The sequence below is a fragment of the Equus przewalskii genome, chromosome 16, assembly GCF_037783145.1.
Source record: "Equus przewalskii isolate Varuska chromosome 16, EquPr2, whole genome shotgun sequence".
Taxonomy (NCBI): Eukaryota; Metazoa; Chordata; class Mammalia; order Perissodactyla; family Equidae; genus Equus; species Equus przewalskii.
In genome coordinates this window covers 72,104,452-72,118,121 of record NC_091846.1, presented here as the reverse complement: position 1 = coordinate 72,118,121, position 13,670 = coordinate 72,104,452, and the positions used below count along the sequence as shown (strand labels likewise).

The following is a 13,670-nucleotide window of genomic DNA, read 5'->3' as shown; positions in this document are numbered from 1 at the left end:
TGTCGTGTTAAATAATAAACAAAAATTTTCAAAGCGTACAGAAGAAAAAAGCTTTCCTGATGCTCTAAAAAGCACGTAATAGGCAAAGCTATATGGGAAAAAACGGTAAAATTAAGGAGTTGCAGATATTTTGAATGGCCAGAACAAGAAGTGAGTATATTAGGGAAATGAAACTGGAAAATATCCCTTTTCCTCCACTCTTAGTCGTAAAGCCCTAGGTTACGTGCACATTATCCAATATCAGTTTGACAGTAGGCTTCTATATCCTCTTTCTTCAATCTAATCTATACATTTCCAATCATGCTATGCTCTATAACGTATGTTGGAGTGTGCTGTCTCCTGTTTCCAGCCCTCTGAGAGCTCTTCACTGCCTGAAAAATATAGCTTAACCTTTTTGCAAGGCTGTCAAGACTTCCTAAGCTCTGATTCCAAATTATCTTTTGTCACTTGTTAAATCATACCAGAAGTCATACTCTGGTTCTTGAATACAGCCTGCTGCTTGCTTTCTTTGTCCTTTCCCAGTGTATTCATCCTTTATCTCTACCTTTTGAAAAATCTATTTATCTCTAAAGGTTCAGATTAAATAGCTCTTCTTGCTGGATCCTCTTATACTGTATTTATCTTTGTTATATGGCTTATCACTTTTTGTAGTTATTGTGTTTAGTTGTGCATGACATTTTTCTGTGAAGTAAGTTATGGTGCTCAAATCTGAAACTTTATAAAATGCTTCTTTTTGTCCTTCCATATGATTCCTCCCACTCTCGCAAATGAAGCACAAAAATCTTTGCCTAAAAGAATAAACCACACACATTTATACAAATAAGTTGATATAATTGTTCACCTCCCTAAGAGGTTCACTGGAGATTATAAAAAGTGCATATATTTACCAAGTGAATTTTTTTACTTTAATTACTCAGTAGACATGATAATTTTTTGACAACTTCAAATACCAATTTGTAGGTGGTAAGGACAAAACAAATGATCATCCTAATATTGTCTTGTCTGGCATATGCATAATATAGAGAATGTAAATTATCATTCCTTGAATAGAATAAAAAGTGAAAGTAAGATTAACAATAATAATAAAGAATATTGTTTATAATTTTTCTGAAAGGAAGTGACAGAAAACCCAATCCAAACTCATTTAAGCAGAAAAAAATTAATAAAAGGAATTTATAAGAAATGTATTAGCTCAAAAATTGAGAAAAGATATAAGTCTAGCCTCAGACATAGCTTGATTTAAGCCTCAAGTGATATCATCAGTTGTTGTTTCTTGCTGTGTTTTCTTCAGTTGGCTTTAATCTCAGACTCCAAGCAGTAAATCTGTGTTGGCCTAATTCAGCAAATATCTTTTGAGTGTCTCTTGTATACCAGGTAGAGTGCGTGTGTGTTTGTGTGTGTCTATTCAGTGAAAGGAAGAAAAATAATTCAGGGTAAGGGGCAGAAAGTGATGAGGGCAGGTATTTTTGATAGGGTTGCCAGGAAAGACTGTCAAAGAAAAAAACCTCTAGGAAAGACTGTCAAAGAAAAAAACCTCTGATAAACAGGTGTTAGAGCTGAGATTGGCATGCAGTCAAGAAAGGAGCCATGAGGCTATCTCAGTGAAGAACCTGCCAAGCAGAGGGAAACCAAGGAAAAGATGCTGAAGCTGGAGTGTGCCTGATAGAAGATGACTGAGAAGCCAGGGTGGCTGGAGCCGAGTGAGCAAGAGTGGTAGAGAATTAGGGAATGATACGAGAAAGGTAGTTCAGATGACGAACTAATCTAGAGCTGTGTAGGTCATGGTAAGAATGTTGCTAAGCTTTTATCCTAAATGAGACCAAAAACTACCAGAGGGTTTTGAGTAGAGATGTGGCATGACTGGAAAAGGTTTTTAAAAGTGTACTAATTTTTAGGTTTGGGATCAGATAATCACAACTCTGAGGCTAAAAGTGGAGAGTGTCTTTGTCACAGAGAGCTCAACATAGATTTCAGGAATTGAGGTTCACAGTCAGTGGACCACCTGACTTATGTCACCTACCTTTTCCTAAACTAATTGTTGGGTCCAGGAAAGGGGATGGAAAGAGACTGCACTGATTGGCTCAGCCCAGGTCACGTGCCCCCTCTTTGTATCTGGTGGTGTGGATAGCATCATCTGAAATACACAGAAAAAATATAAAATATAAAAAAATCACTTAATTGGGGTTGGCCCAGTGGCATAGTGGTTAAGTTCTTGGGCTCCACTTCAGAGGCCCAGGGTTCACATGTTCAGATCCTGAGTTCAAAACTACACACTACTCATCAAGCCATGACTTGGTGGTGTCCCACATAAGAAATAGAGAGAGATTGGCAGAGATATTAGCTAAGGGCCAATCTTTCTCACCAAAAAAAATAATAATAATAAGTCATTGAATTGATTAATAAACTGATGGAAATGACTGAGGAAAGAGTCAGTGAAATTGAAGCTTGATCAATATAAATGATCTAAATTGAAAAAGAGAAAAGATACCGAATAAAAATAATCAGCGCCTCAGGGACACTATTAGTAATGCCAGTAGCTCTAAGCTATGGTAATTGCTGTGCCAAAGGAGAGAAGAGAGAATGGGTCAGTAAAAAGGTTTTGGAAATAGAATGGCTAAAAACTTTTAGCTATTTTTTTTTTTTTTTAAGGAAGATTAGCCCTGAGCTAACATCCACCACCAATCCTCCTCTTTTGCTGAGAAAGATTGGCCCTGAGCTAACATCTGTGCCTATCTTTCTCTATTTTACATGTGGGACACCTGCCACAGCATGGCTTGATAAGCGGTGTGTATGTCGACATCTAGGATCTGAACCGGTGAACCCCAGGCCACTGAAGCGGAACATGCAAACTTAACCACTGTGCCATCGGGCTGGCCCCAACTTTTAGCTATTCAATTTCTAAAAACTTTCAATATGGACCGTCAGACATAAATTTATATATTTAAGAAGTTCATTGAAACCCAAATATAAATGTGAAGAAAACTACACCTAGGCACATCATAGTCAAACTTCTGAAAAGTGAAAATAAGGAGAATATTTTGAAAGTAGCCAAACAAAAGCAATACATTATCTACAGGGATGAACCATTTGAATGCCTGTGGAATTCTCACTAGAACTGATCTAAGCCAGAAAAGAGTGAGACTTGTTTAGTGGCCCAATACATAGTCTATCTTAGTGAACATAACAATGTGTATTTGAAAAGAATGTTTACTCTGTCGTTGTTGAGGGCAGTATTCTATAAATATCAATTGTCTTCTGTGTTTTTAATATTTTCTGAGTATTTTATCAACTGCTCAGAGAGGGATGTTGAAATCTACTATAATTGTGGATTTACATATTTCACCCTTGAATTTTATCAATTTTTGATCCATATGTCCTGAGGCTCTGTTATTAGACAAATCTACATTTATAAAGGCTTTGTTTTCTGGGGAAATTGATTTTTTTTTATCATTATGTAAAGATCATCTTTTAACTGGTGGAAGAAAATAAACTGTCATTCAGAATTCCATCCAGTAAAAATATCCTTCAAGAATGAATACAAAATACAGACAGTTGTAAATAAAGGAAAACTGAGATAATTTGCCATTATACCTACAGTCATACCTACACCATGATGCTGAAGGGAGGTCTGAAGGCTGAAGGAAAACAATACCAGAGGAGAGCTTGCATCATCAGGGAGGAACGGAAAGCAGCAAAAATGATAAATACAAAGGGAAATATAAAAGACTATGTTTCCTCTTTACTTAAAATACAACCTTTTAAAGCAAAAGTTGTAACATTTTTGTGGGGTTTTCCATGTATATTGGTATAACACACAAAATAACTATAGTTTAAAAGATGATAGTGTGGTCAGTATACTCTTATGGTCACAGTTTTTCTAACCATCACATGAGATGGGACAACAGTAATAGATTGTGAAAAAAAGGAGTATGCATATTGTAATTCCTAGCAGAATTAATAAAAATTATAAAGCAAATGGATAAAGAGTCAAAAAATTAAAGTAAATTTCTAGAAGTTATTCAAAATACTTCAAAATAAGGAAGTAAAGAAGAAACACGACAACAAAAAGCAGAAAGAACAAACAGGAAATAAAGAACAAATTAGTAAGCTTAAATGCAATGATATAAACAATTATATTGTTTTAATAGACTAACCATTCTCATTAAAAAGCAGAAATTATTAGAGTAGATAAATATACAATTATATGCTGTTTATAAGAAATGCACTTTAAATATATTTATATCAACCAATTAAAAGTAAATAATTTTTTTAAAAGATCAAGCAAATAGTAAATAAGAAGTCTGTAGTGGCTACAGTAATACTGGATAAATCAGGCATCAAGACAGACTATTACAGAGATAGAGGGCCAGTTCAGAATCACAAAAAGATCAATTCATGACGAAGACAAAACAATCATAAACGTAGATTTGTCTACTAACAGAGCCTCGAAATACATGAAATAAAAGTTGACAAAGTGAGAAACAGGAAATTCCACAACCATAGTAGGGGATATTAACATCCTGCTCTCAGGAGGTGATAAAATATCTAGAAAAACTATCAATAAAAACATGGATGGCTCAATTGGTATTTATAGAGAAATGCTCAACAACTGAAGAAAAAATATTTTTTCAAGTATACTTTGTTATATTTGCCAAGATAGATCAATGCATTGAGCCATTAAGCAAGTCTCAATACATTTTAAATAATTGAAATCTTATAGAGTAAGTTGTCCAGCCACATGGAATTGAATTTGAAATCAATAACTATAAGATTTTAGAAAATTATTTAGAATATTTGCAAATATTTAGAAATTGAACATGCTTCTAAGTGATACTTGGGTCAAAGAAGAAATCAGACATCAGAAAATGTTTTAAACTATATTGTAATAAAAATACCACATGTCAAAATGTATGAAATGGAGCTAAAGCAGCACTTAGAAGAAAATTTGAAAATTTGTAAATGTAACAAATAAATATAATAAATAGAATTCTTCTTAATTTATTTCATCCTTAGCAAACTAAGAATAGAAGGAAATGTCTTTATGCTGATAAAGAGCACAATCAGTGATTGACTATGGAATGCTTAACCCTAAATTTACGGAGGCAAAGTTGCACACTCATGCCGTCTCTAGTCAACGTGGGACCAGAGATCCTCGCTGACGCAATAAACAGAGGGGCAAAAGGCACTCAGATTGGAAAAGAAGTAAAACTGTCTCCATTTGCAGATGGCATGATTGTTTACATGAGAAACTCTAAGAAATTTACAAAACTGCTTGAACTAATAAGCGAGTGTAGAATTGCTAAAGGATATAGATGAATAAATTTAAAGTAACTATATTTTTATATAATAACGGCAAAGAGTAGGAAAATGAAATAGAAACTCCTTTACAATAGTGCCAAAATAAAATATTCAGGAATAAATTTAAGAAAAGATATCTATTATCTCTCTATTGAAGATTACAAAAAATCACTGGGATTTAAAAAAGAACCTAAAAAATGTAGAACTACACCTTGCCTATAGACTGAAAGTTTCAATATTGTTACCAGTTTAGTTCTTCTAAATTGATCTATAGATTCACTTCAATCTCAATCAAAATTCCTGTAGGACATTCTGTAGATGTTACAATTTGATTCTAAAATGTATACGGAAATTACAAAGATCTAGAATAACTATAGTAAGTTTTTAAAAAGAACAGCAATTTTGGAAGGTTTATGCTACCTGATTTCAAAATACTTGAGGGCTGTGGTAATTAAGACAGTGGTGTTGGAGTTACGGTAGATAAATATATAAAATGAACAGAATAGTGAGTGCAGAAACTGACCTGTACGAATAGAGCTTATTGATTTTGCCATAGGTGCTGAGGTACTTCAATGGGTAAGGAAAATTTACTTTAACAAATGATGCTGGAAGAACTGGATATCCATATGGGGACAAAATTAATGATTGTTTTTATTAACACCTTACATAAAAATAGATTCAAAATAGATTCAGATCTAAAGGGAAAAAGCTAAAATGATCAAGCTTCTAGAAGAAAACAAATATCTTTCTGACCCTGGAGTAAGTAACTGTTTCTTAGCTGGGACACAAAAAGCATAAACCATAAATCATAAAAGAAAACATCAATAAGCTGAACATTATTAAAATGCTCTTCAAAAGGCACCATAAAAAATAGGCAAACTAAAACGTGAGAGAAAATATTCTCTATACATTAGTAGGAAACATATCATATTCAGAATATATAAAGAACTCTTACAATTCATTAATAAGAAGACATACAACACAGTAAAGAAATCTTAAAAAATGTTTTAATGGACAGTTAACAAAAGAAGATATGAATAAACACATTAAAAAGGTTAAACATCATTAGTTGTTGGAAAAAGATGCTAATTAAATCTTTCTACATTCATTTAAATGTCTAAAAGTAAAAACAGTTACAATCTATCTAAGCATTGGTCAGGATATGGAGCAACTGGAGCCTTCATACATTGCTGGTAAAGTCTGAAATGGTACTACCACTTTAGAAAAGACTTTGGAAGTTCCTTATATAGCTAAACATGCATTAACTCTATTACCCAACAATTTAACTTCCGAGTATCTATCTGGAGACGTGAAACCATATATCCACAAAAAGACTTGCTCAAAAATATTTATAACAATTTTATCATAATAGTCAAAAACTGGAATCAACACAAGTCTCGATCAGCAGGAGGATGGATAAATAAGTTTTGATATATTCTTTCAAAGCATTTGTATTTATTAATAAAAAAATGGAATGAACATTGGAGATAAATCTCAAAAATGTTATACCGAACAAAAGAAGTCAAACTAAAGAATGCATACTTTATAAATTCAGTCACGTGTTGCTCATATTTTATGACTTCATTTATAGGAAGAACAGGCAAAATCAGAAATCCAAACAGTAGTTACCAATGAGTTATGGAGATTGAATGAAAGGGGTAAATGGGAACTTCGGAGATGTGGTATATCTTTATCAGGGTTATTCTTAAATGGTTGCATATATTTTTCAAATTCTCAAGGCTTAGATTTTGTCTTCGTTAAAAAAAAATGACAAGCACATTAAGCCAGGATTGTTTAATAATGCACAGTTGAAGAGGAGTGGAGGTAGAGGTCGTTACATTTCAAAGAGTCAGGTATCTGTGAAGTTGGGATGCTAGATGGTTTATCTAGATGAAAAGGGAACATAGAATCTAGGATGGAGAGGAAGAATACATGAGTTATGTGAGAATTTACTCATCTCTCTTTAGACTGAGAGCATGGTGAGGGCTGAGAAAATCCACCTACCTCAGCATCTGACTTAGAGTAGTAATAACAGCCACAATAATAACCGCCTGAACTTGGTATTACTATGGGCCAGATATGCTTCTAAGAAGTTTAAATATATTAGCTCATTTACTGGAAGGACTCAGTTATGTCTGGTGACATAAAAAACCTCCCTCATTTAAAAACATCCAAATACATTACAGAAGCTAGTTACATAATTTACAAGACATTAATCTTCTTGTAAGATGTCCATACCTAATGTATTGCAGTACTAATATACAATAATGGGTGAGGAAGCATACTGCTCTTTTATACATTCAAAATTGAGAATACAAGTATATTTACAAGAATGACTAAAAACAGCAAGAGACAATTGATGATCATGTCTTTAGTCATTAACCTACATATTGCTTTTTGTTCATAACTGATGCTCCTAAAGTGCCTGCCATTTTGTTCATACCCACCTCTAAGACTCTATTGGAGTTTGGACTCTCCTTTTAAGGAATCCCAGCCTTGTTACGAATTCTTGGAAATGCATCCTTACATGTTCTCCTGTGAACATGCTTTCAATAGAGAACTTGGTGTAAATGTTGCTATGGTAGATTTAAATCCTTCTGGTGGGGCTTTCGCCCAGGAGAGAACCTAGCCAAACAAAAGATCTGGTTGCCTGGAGATGTGTCTCTTAGTATATTGAAAAGGAACTTCTCAACATAATGGGGAATGTCATAAGTAGATTAAATGTCAAAAGTTTTATTTCTTTGAGTTTATAATATCTGTCCCAACTAATTCTGGAAAGTCTTGTAAGTTGAGAGAAAACACACATGCCACACTAGTGCAACTGAGCAAGTCTGGAATTCTGTACACTTTTCAAAGGAATAATTTAAAATAATCAACAAATGGCTCCAATACTCTAGAGAAAGAAAGACCATCTCTAACACCTGGCTATTCCTTTCACTCTGTGGACTGTTCTCAGCATCTCCAGGGTTTAAAAGACCATAACTTTATGTATCTACGTATCTTTTTTTATTACCATATTATACTTTTTCTCATGAGCATGCACTGAAATTCTTGCCTGTAAAGATTAAGTATAAATTGTAATTTTCGTCCCTTTGTTTATTGTCAGTGTTCAGGTAAAACCAAGATGATCTTCATAAACTATAAACTGTAAACAGTATGGAGGATGATAGTCTAAAAAAAATGTAAACCATCTTTGTGTTCACATGTAATTAGAAAAAAACCTAAAACATCAAGCCCATGTCTGTTAGAGAAGTAAAACCATCTGTCCGTAACTAGCCTAAAGAATTATAATGGAGACTTGAGAAAGAAGAATGACTTTGGGTGGATTTTACAGACTCAGTTTGCAGAGCTGTTAGCAAACAGAGTCAAAAAGTCAAGCACTTGAGTAAACAGTTCAACACGAAATTGCTTACTGAATGCTATCAGGGGCTGTGGTCAAATACAGCTGTCGCTGGGCTAGCTGGTGAGTAGAATGATTTAGCACTCCACACAGATCAATGGCATTCTATGTGTGGGTGCCCAGTGAGCGGCTGGCAGCAAGGAGAAGAATGCCCATCACGGAGTGTCACTTCTTCATTTACATCACATTGGAATTCAGGGGGTGGCTGAGAACCCAAAAAGTGAATTTATTGTTGCAAGAAAGTCAATATTTTACAATAACTCTAGGCAGTGATTTAAAAGCCCATTTTGTGCACGCCATTTACTTCTTCATACGCATGTATATTGCTATTCATTGCCACGGATAGCTAGGAGCAGAGTAATTCCATGAGGCTACTTCATCTGAAACATTGGATCTTTACAAAGCAAACAAACGGCCTTTGTCTCATCAGGAAAACTGAGTTATTAGAAAGAAAGTTCTCTGAATTTCAAGAGAGGCTATTTAGTTCACTTGTCCCATTTACTCCCCTATTTTGCTTTTTTTTCTTAAAGAATTTTTTATTTTTAATGAAATCTGTCACCAAGTCAAAACTGTCAAGCCTGTCCTTCCTACAGATAACCTGCCAACGCGATACTATGAAAACAAACACTAGATAACAGAATGTAAACTTGACTTTTAAAACTGGTATTGATATCGACTCTGATATCAGTTTCCCCACATTAAACCCAGCATATATGGGGGTAAAACTAAAACACTCATTCCCTGTTTACTCTCTGGCTTCCTGGCTTCAGAATCCACTATCCTCCATGGAGACAGACACCGTCAAGAACAACCACCTGGACTATCTCCTCCTGCATAGAGATACTGGCTGGTGGGAAAGCTGCTGACCAGCAAGGTCATGGACTTCCTCCTCTCTGCAAGTGTCTCAAGGCCAAAGACAGGCTGGTGGGAAAGGTCCGACCAGCAAAGCCCTATGCTTCCCCTCCCCTACCTAAAACCCCAAATAAAAACCCTTCCTTTTAGCTTTTCGGGGAGTTTGGGATTTCAGCGTTAGCTGCCCTCTCTCCTTGCTCAGCGCTGTGCAAAAATAAAGCTCCTACTTTCTTCCACCAACCCCGGTGTCAGAGATTGGCTTGCTGCGCAACGGGTGAGCGAACTCACTTCAGGTTCAATAACAGTATATTTTGATTGAAGGAAGAGTATACTTATAAGTCTTAAATAAGGTTAGTGTCCTTTTCTGAACTAACATCTTCTTGCTTATTTATAAATAGAAGTATAACTGATATTTACAGTTTTTATAACATGCTTTTTAAATGAACTTAAGTTAAAACATCTTAAGACTAAGATAAGTTTTATATGTAATTTCCCTTTATGGCATACACACACAGAAGTAACTGAAAAGATATGTTCTTCATCATTTTTCATAACAGGTACTCAGTTAACAAGACAAAGAGAGAAATGAATACATTTCATGCAGCTATTTGCATTGTAAGATCCTTTTTCCTTTCCTTTCCTTTCTGTTGTGAAGTAGAAGAATCAGAATGCCTATTCACAGACATTGGGCTCATATTTAAGCTTGTAGCTTCTCTCTACATTTATATTTTTATTATTAATATGAGCAACTTTGTCAAAGCATACTGTCAGCTCTGAGCCTAAAACTCTAGAGAGGATGTTAACAAGGAGAAAAATACAGAGTCCCTCTAGACTGTTTTCCAATTTCTTCAGTTACAAGGCACATGAAACAGCCACACAGCCTGAACACATCTGCATAGCACTTCATGTCAACCTGAATACTTGAGTTCGCAAAAGATTCTACAGCTGAGGCTTATGCATATCTTTTCTCGTTTGCATTTGAGTGACGTATTGTGTATTTAAGTAGAGGGAAAAATGGAGTTAACCTCATAATAGAAATTTATTTCTTTGGATAAGTGGCAACAGCAAAACTTTTACCCTAAATTTATTAAACTACGAGATCACCACACAGAATCAGTTATGTGCATGAACTGATCTTGTTAAGGACAACCAAGACTCAAATGGAATCTGAAAGCCTGCAAAATGCATCTCAAAATAGTTTTGGAGGTAGAATAAGTAACGTGTCAATTTTCTGTAGAGCAAGGAAATATGCCGCTTACTGTATTTATCCACAAAAAACAAGCAGCTGTGTATGAAACATTCAAAACCGAAGTGTCTCCTAGGGGTGTATGATTTAGAAACTTTAAGAAGAGCTGTTTGTCCAGCCCTCAGGATTTAGGAATTGACCCTTGACCTGCTCACCACTCAACACCTCCTTGCTGCCTCTTAATGCCTGCTGGTGTTGTTTCCTTCAACTTCCACCTACTCCAATTCTTCCAGTTTTGTGTCACCAACAAGTCAGCTTCCCTAGACTTCTCATTTCCTTCATCATTCTCAAGTTTATGGCCAGTCTCTTCTTTTCCACCGTGGCACTGGTTTTCAAACTACTTCAGGTAACGGATTTGTATAACGTGGCTTCAAGGTACTCTTCTGGGCACCCTCTCATTTGTCAAATTTGTTCTGAGCAACTTGTGGTCCAACCCTTTCTCTGTCCTGGTCTACAAAAACTGAAATGAATAATTTTGCCAATTCTGCTTCACAATAGAAATGCTTCCTTCTATTCAGATACTTTTCTAGTCACTTGTGAAATCTTTACAGCTACTACTCAAAAAATTATCCAAGAAAGTATTTTGTGTTTGTGTAATCAACTAAGAAGGGGAAAGCAGACAATCTTAGCAATTTCTTAAAACTTGGCTTGGGAGAAATATAAATTGTTCCCAAATCTCTTATCTTTATGAATATTTCTTTTTAATTTCAAGGAAGAGCTTTTATTGATATTACAGCACCAAAGATCAATTCCTGTAATTATATTTAACTATTCAAAATAATGCCAGTTTATTTACACTTCAGTAGTGTACATTACATTTGCTGCTCACGGCAAGCTGATGTATGTAAAAATAATTTTATTTGAACTGATTAAATCCGAGAGAGGGTTTTCCTTGAAGGTAAAGAAGGAAATATTAATGAAATTTTATATATTGGCACCATCAGATTATAATCTTCCAACATTTAAAAGCTCTACCTCTCTTGTCTGCTCCATTGGTACCTACTGCAATTAAGAGGGCCATAAGTGAGATGGGTTCAGAGTTTTGATAAAAATCAGTTGTCTAACATCACCTTAGCACAAATGGCAAAAGTTGCATGGGAAATTAATTTTAGGGATCACTTTAAGTCATGTTGCTGAAACTATGTGGGCTTTTTAGGATAAAATTGCCAGAGCTGCTTGGAATATGAGTGTCAGTAATGATATTTGTTAAACAAAATAAAAAAATATGAAGCCCTGGAAACAGAAGAGGCAGAAGAGATGAGGATCTGAGTGTAAATCGCACCAGGGGCTAAGGCAATCAAAAGATATAAAGTACTGGGACAGATTAGATAAATCTGTACACATTTTCATCCATTATGCCTTTGAGAGATGGAGCACATGTAAACAAGAGGAAAACTTGGTCATCATACAAGTAAACTTTCCGATTGCACTGCTGTACTCATCCTAAGTACTGTTTGTGTGCCTCTCAGTCAGTGTGCTGCTGGTATCAAAAATGCTAAATAGCATACTTCCGTAAGGCCAACGGTAGAAGGATAAACGAATCCCTTCGAAAAAGCTAAAGGGGAGAATTCTAATTTACAAGCTACCATTTGTACAGTAGAATGAAGATGAAAAAAGTATAAATTTCACTAAGAATAAACTACTGATACATGCAACAACATGGATGTGACGTCAGATGTGGCAAAAAACGTTAGACTGAGGAAAAGGAGATTTTAAAAATATATACTATATGGTTTTACTATACAATAGTTCCCCCTTATCCACAAGGGACGTGTGCCAAGACCCACAGTGGATGTCTGAAACCACAAATAGTACTGAACCCTGTATGTACTGTTTTTTCCTATACTAAGGACTTATCATGCATGGTAGCTGTAATTTTTACACTTTGAGGTGCAGAACTGGCACAAATTTCTTTTCCCTTCTTCACAATTTCACAGATAGAAGATTGCTTCTTACCATAGATCTTAGCAACTTCAGCATACGATTTTTTTTCTTTCCTTGTTAAGTTTAAAACTTTCAGCTTTTCACTTGAAGGAAGCACTTTATGGCTTCTCTTTGGCATATCTGAAGCCAGAATCACTACTCTTGTGCTTTGGGGTCATTATAAAGTAAAATAAGGGTTACTTGAACACACACACTGTTACCCCAACAGTTGATCTGATAACTGAGAGGGCTGCTAGTGACTATACAGCATGGATCCGCCAGACAAACGGATAATTCCCTCCCAGGAGGGGTGGAGCGGGACAGCTTGAGATTTCGTAAGGCTGCTTAGAGTGATGTGAAATTTAAAACTTATGGATTGGGGGTTGGCCCCGTGGTCAAGTGGTTAAATTCACAAGCTCCACTTTGGTGGCATGGGGTTCACCAGTTTGGATCCTGGGCGGGGACCTATACACTGCTCATCAAGCCATGCCGTGGTGATATCCCACATAGAAGAGCAAGAATGACCTACAACTAGGATATACAACTATGTACTGGGGCTTTGGGGAGAAAAAAAGAAGAGGAAGATTGGGAACAGATGTTAGTTAGCTCAGGGACAATCTTCCTCACCAGAAAAAACCCTTATGAATTGCTTATTTCTGGAATTTTCCATTTAATATTTTCAAACTTCAGTTGACTTGTGGGTAACTGAAAGTGCAGAAAGCAAAACCACAGACAAAGGGGGACTATTGTATGATTATATGAGGTTCCAGAATATGCTAAACCAATCAAAAGTGATAGAAATCAAATCAAAATTTTCACTGTTTCATAACTTGATAGAGCGATGGGTTATGTGGGTGTATTCATGTGTCAAAATTCCTTGAAAAAATACATAGACATGTTCATTTCAATCTCTATCAAGTATACCTTCATTGAAATATGCATGGAAAAAAA

The 13,670-nt window shown here is 35.4% G+C and overlaps 1 long non-coding RNA gene across 4 annotated transcripts in view; it reads right to left on the bottom strand.

Annotated features, from left to right (window-relative positions):
• The window catches only part of LOC139076402 (uncharacterized), a 104,313-nt gene that overhangs the window by 80,483 nt on the left and 10,160 nt on the right, over nucleotides 1-13,670 (bottom strand). For all 4 annotated transcript variants that reach the window (XR_011527977.1, XR_011527975.1, XR_011527978.1 and 1 more), the window contains exon 2: nucleotides 2,021-2,134. This is a non-coding gene — a long non-coding RNA (uncharacterized lncRNA). The remainder of the gene's footprint in view (nucleotides 1-2,020; nucleotides 2,135-13,670) is intronic.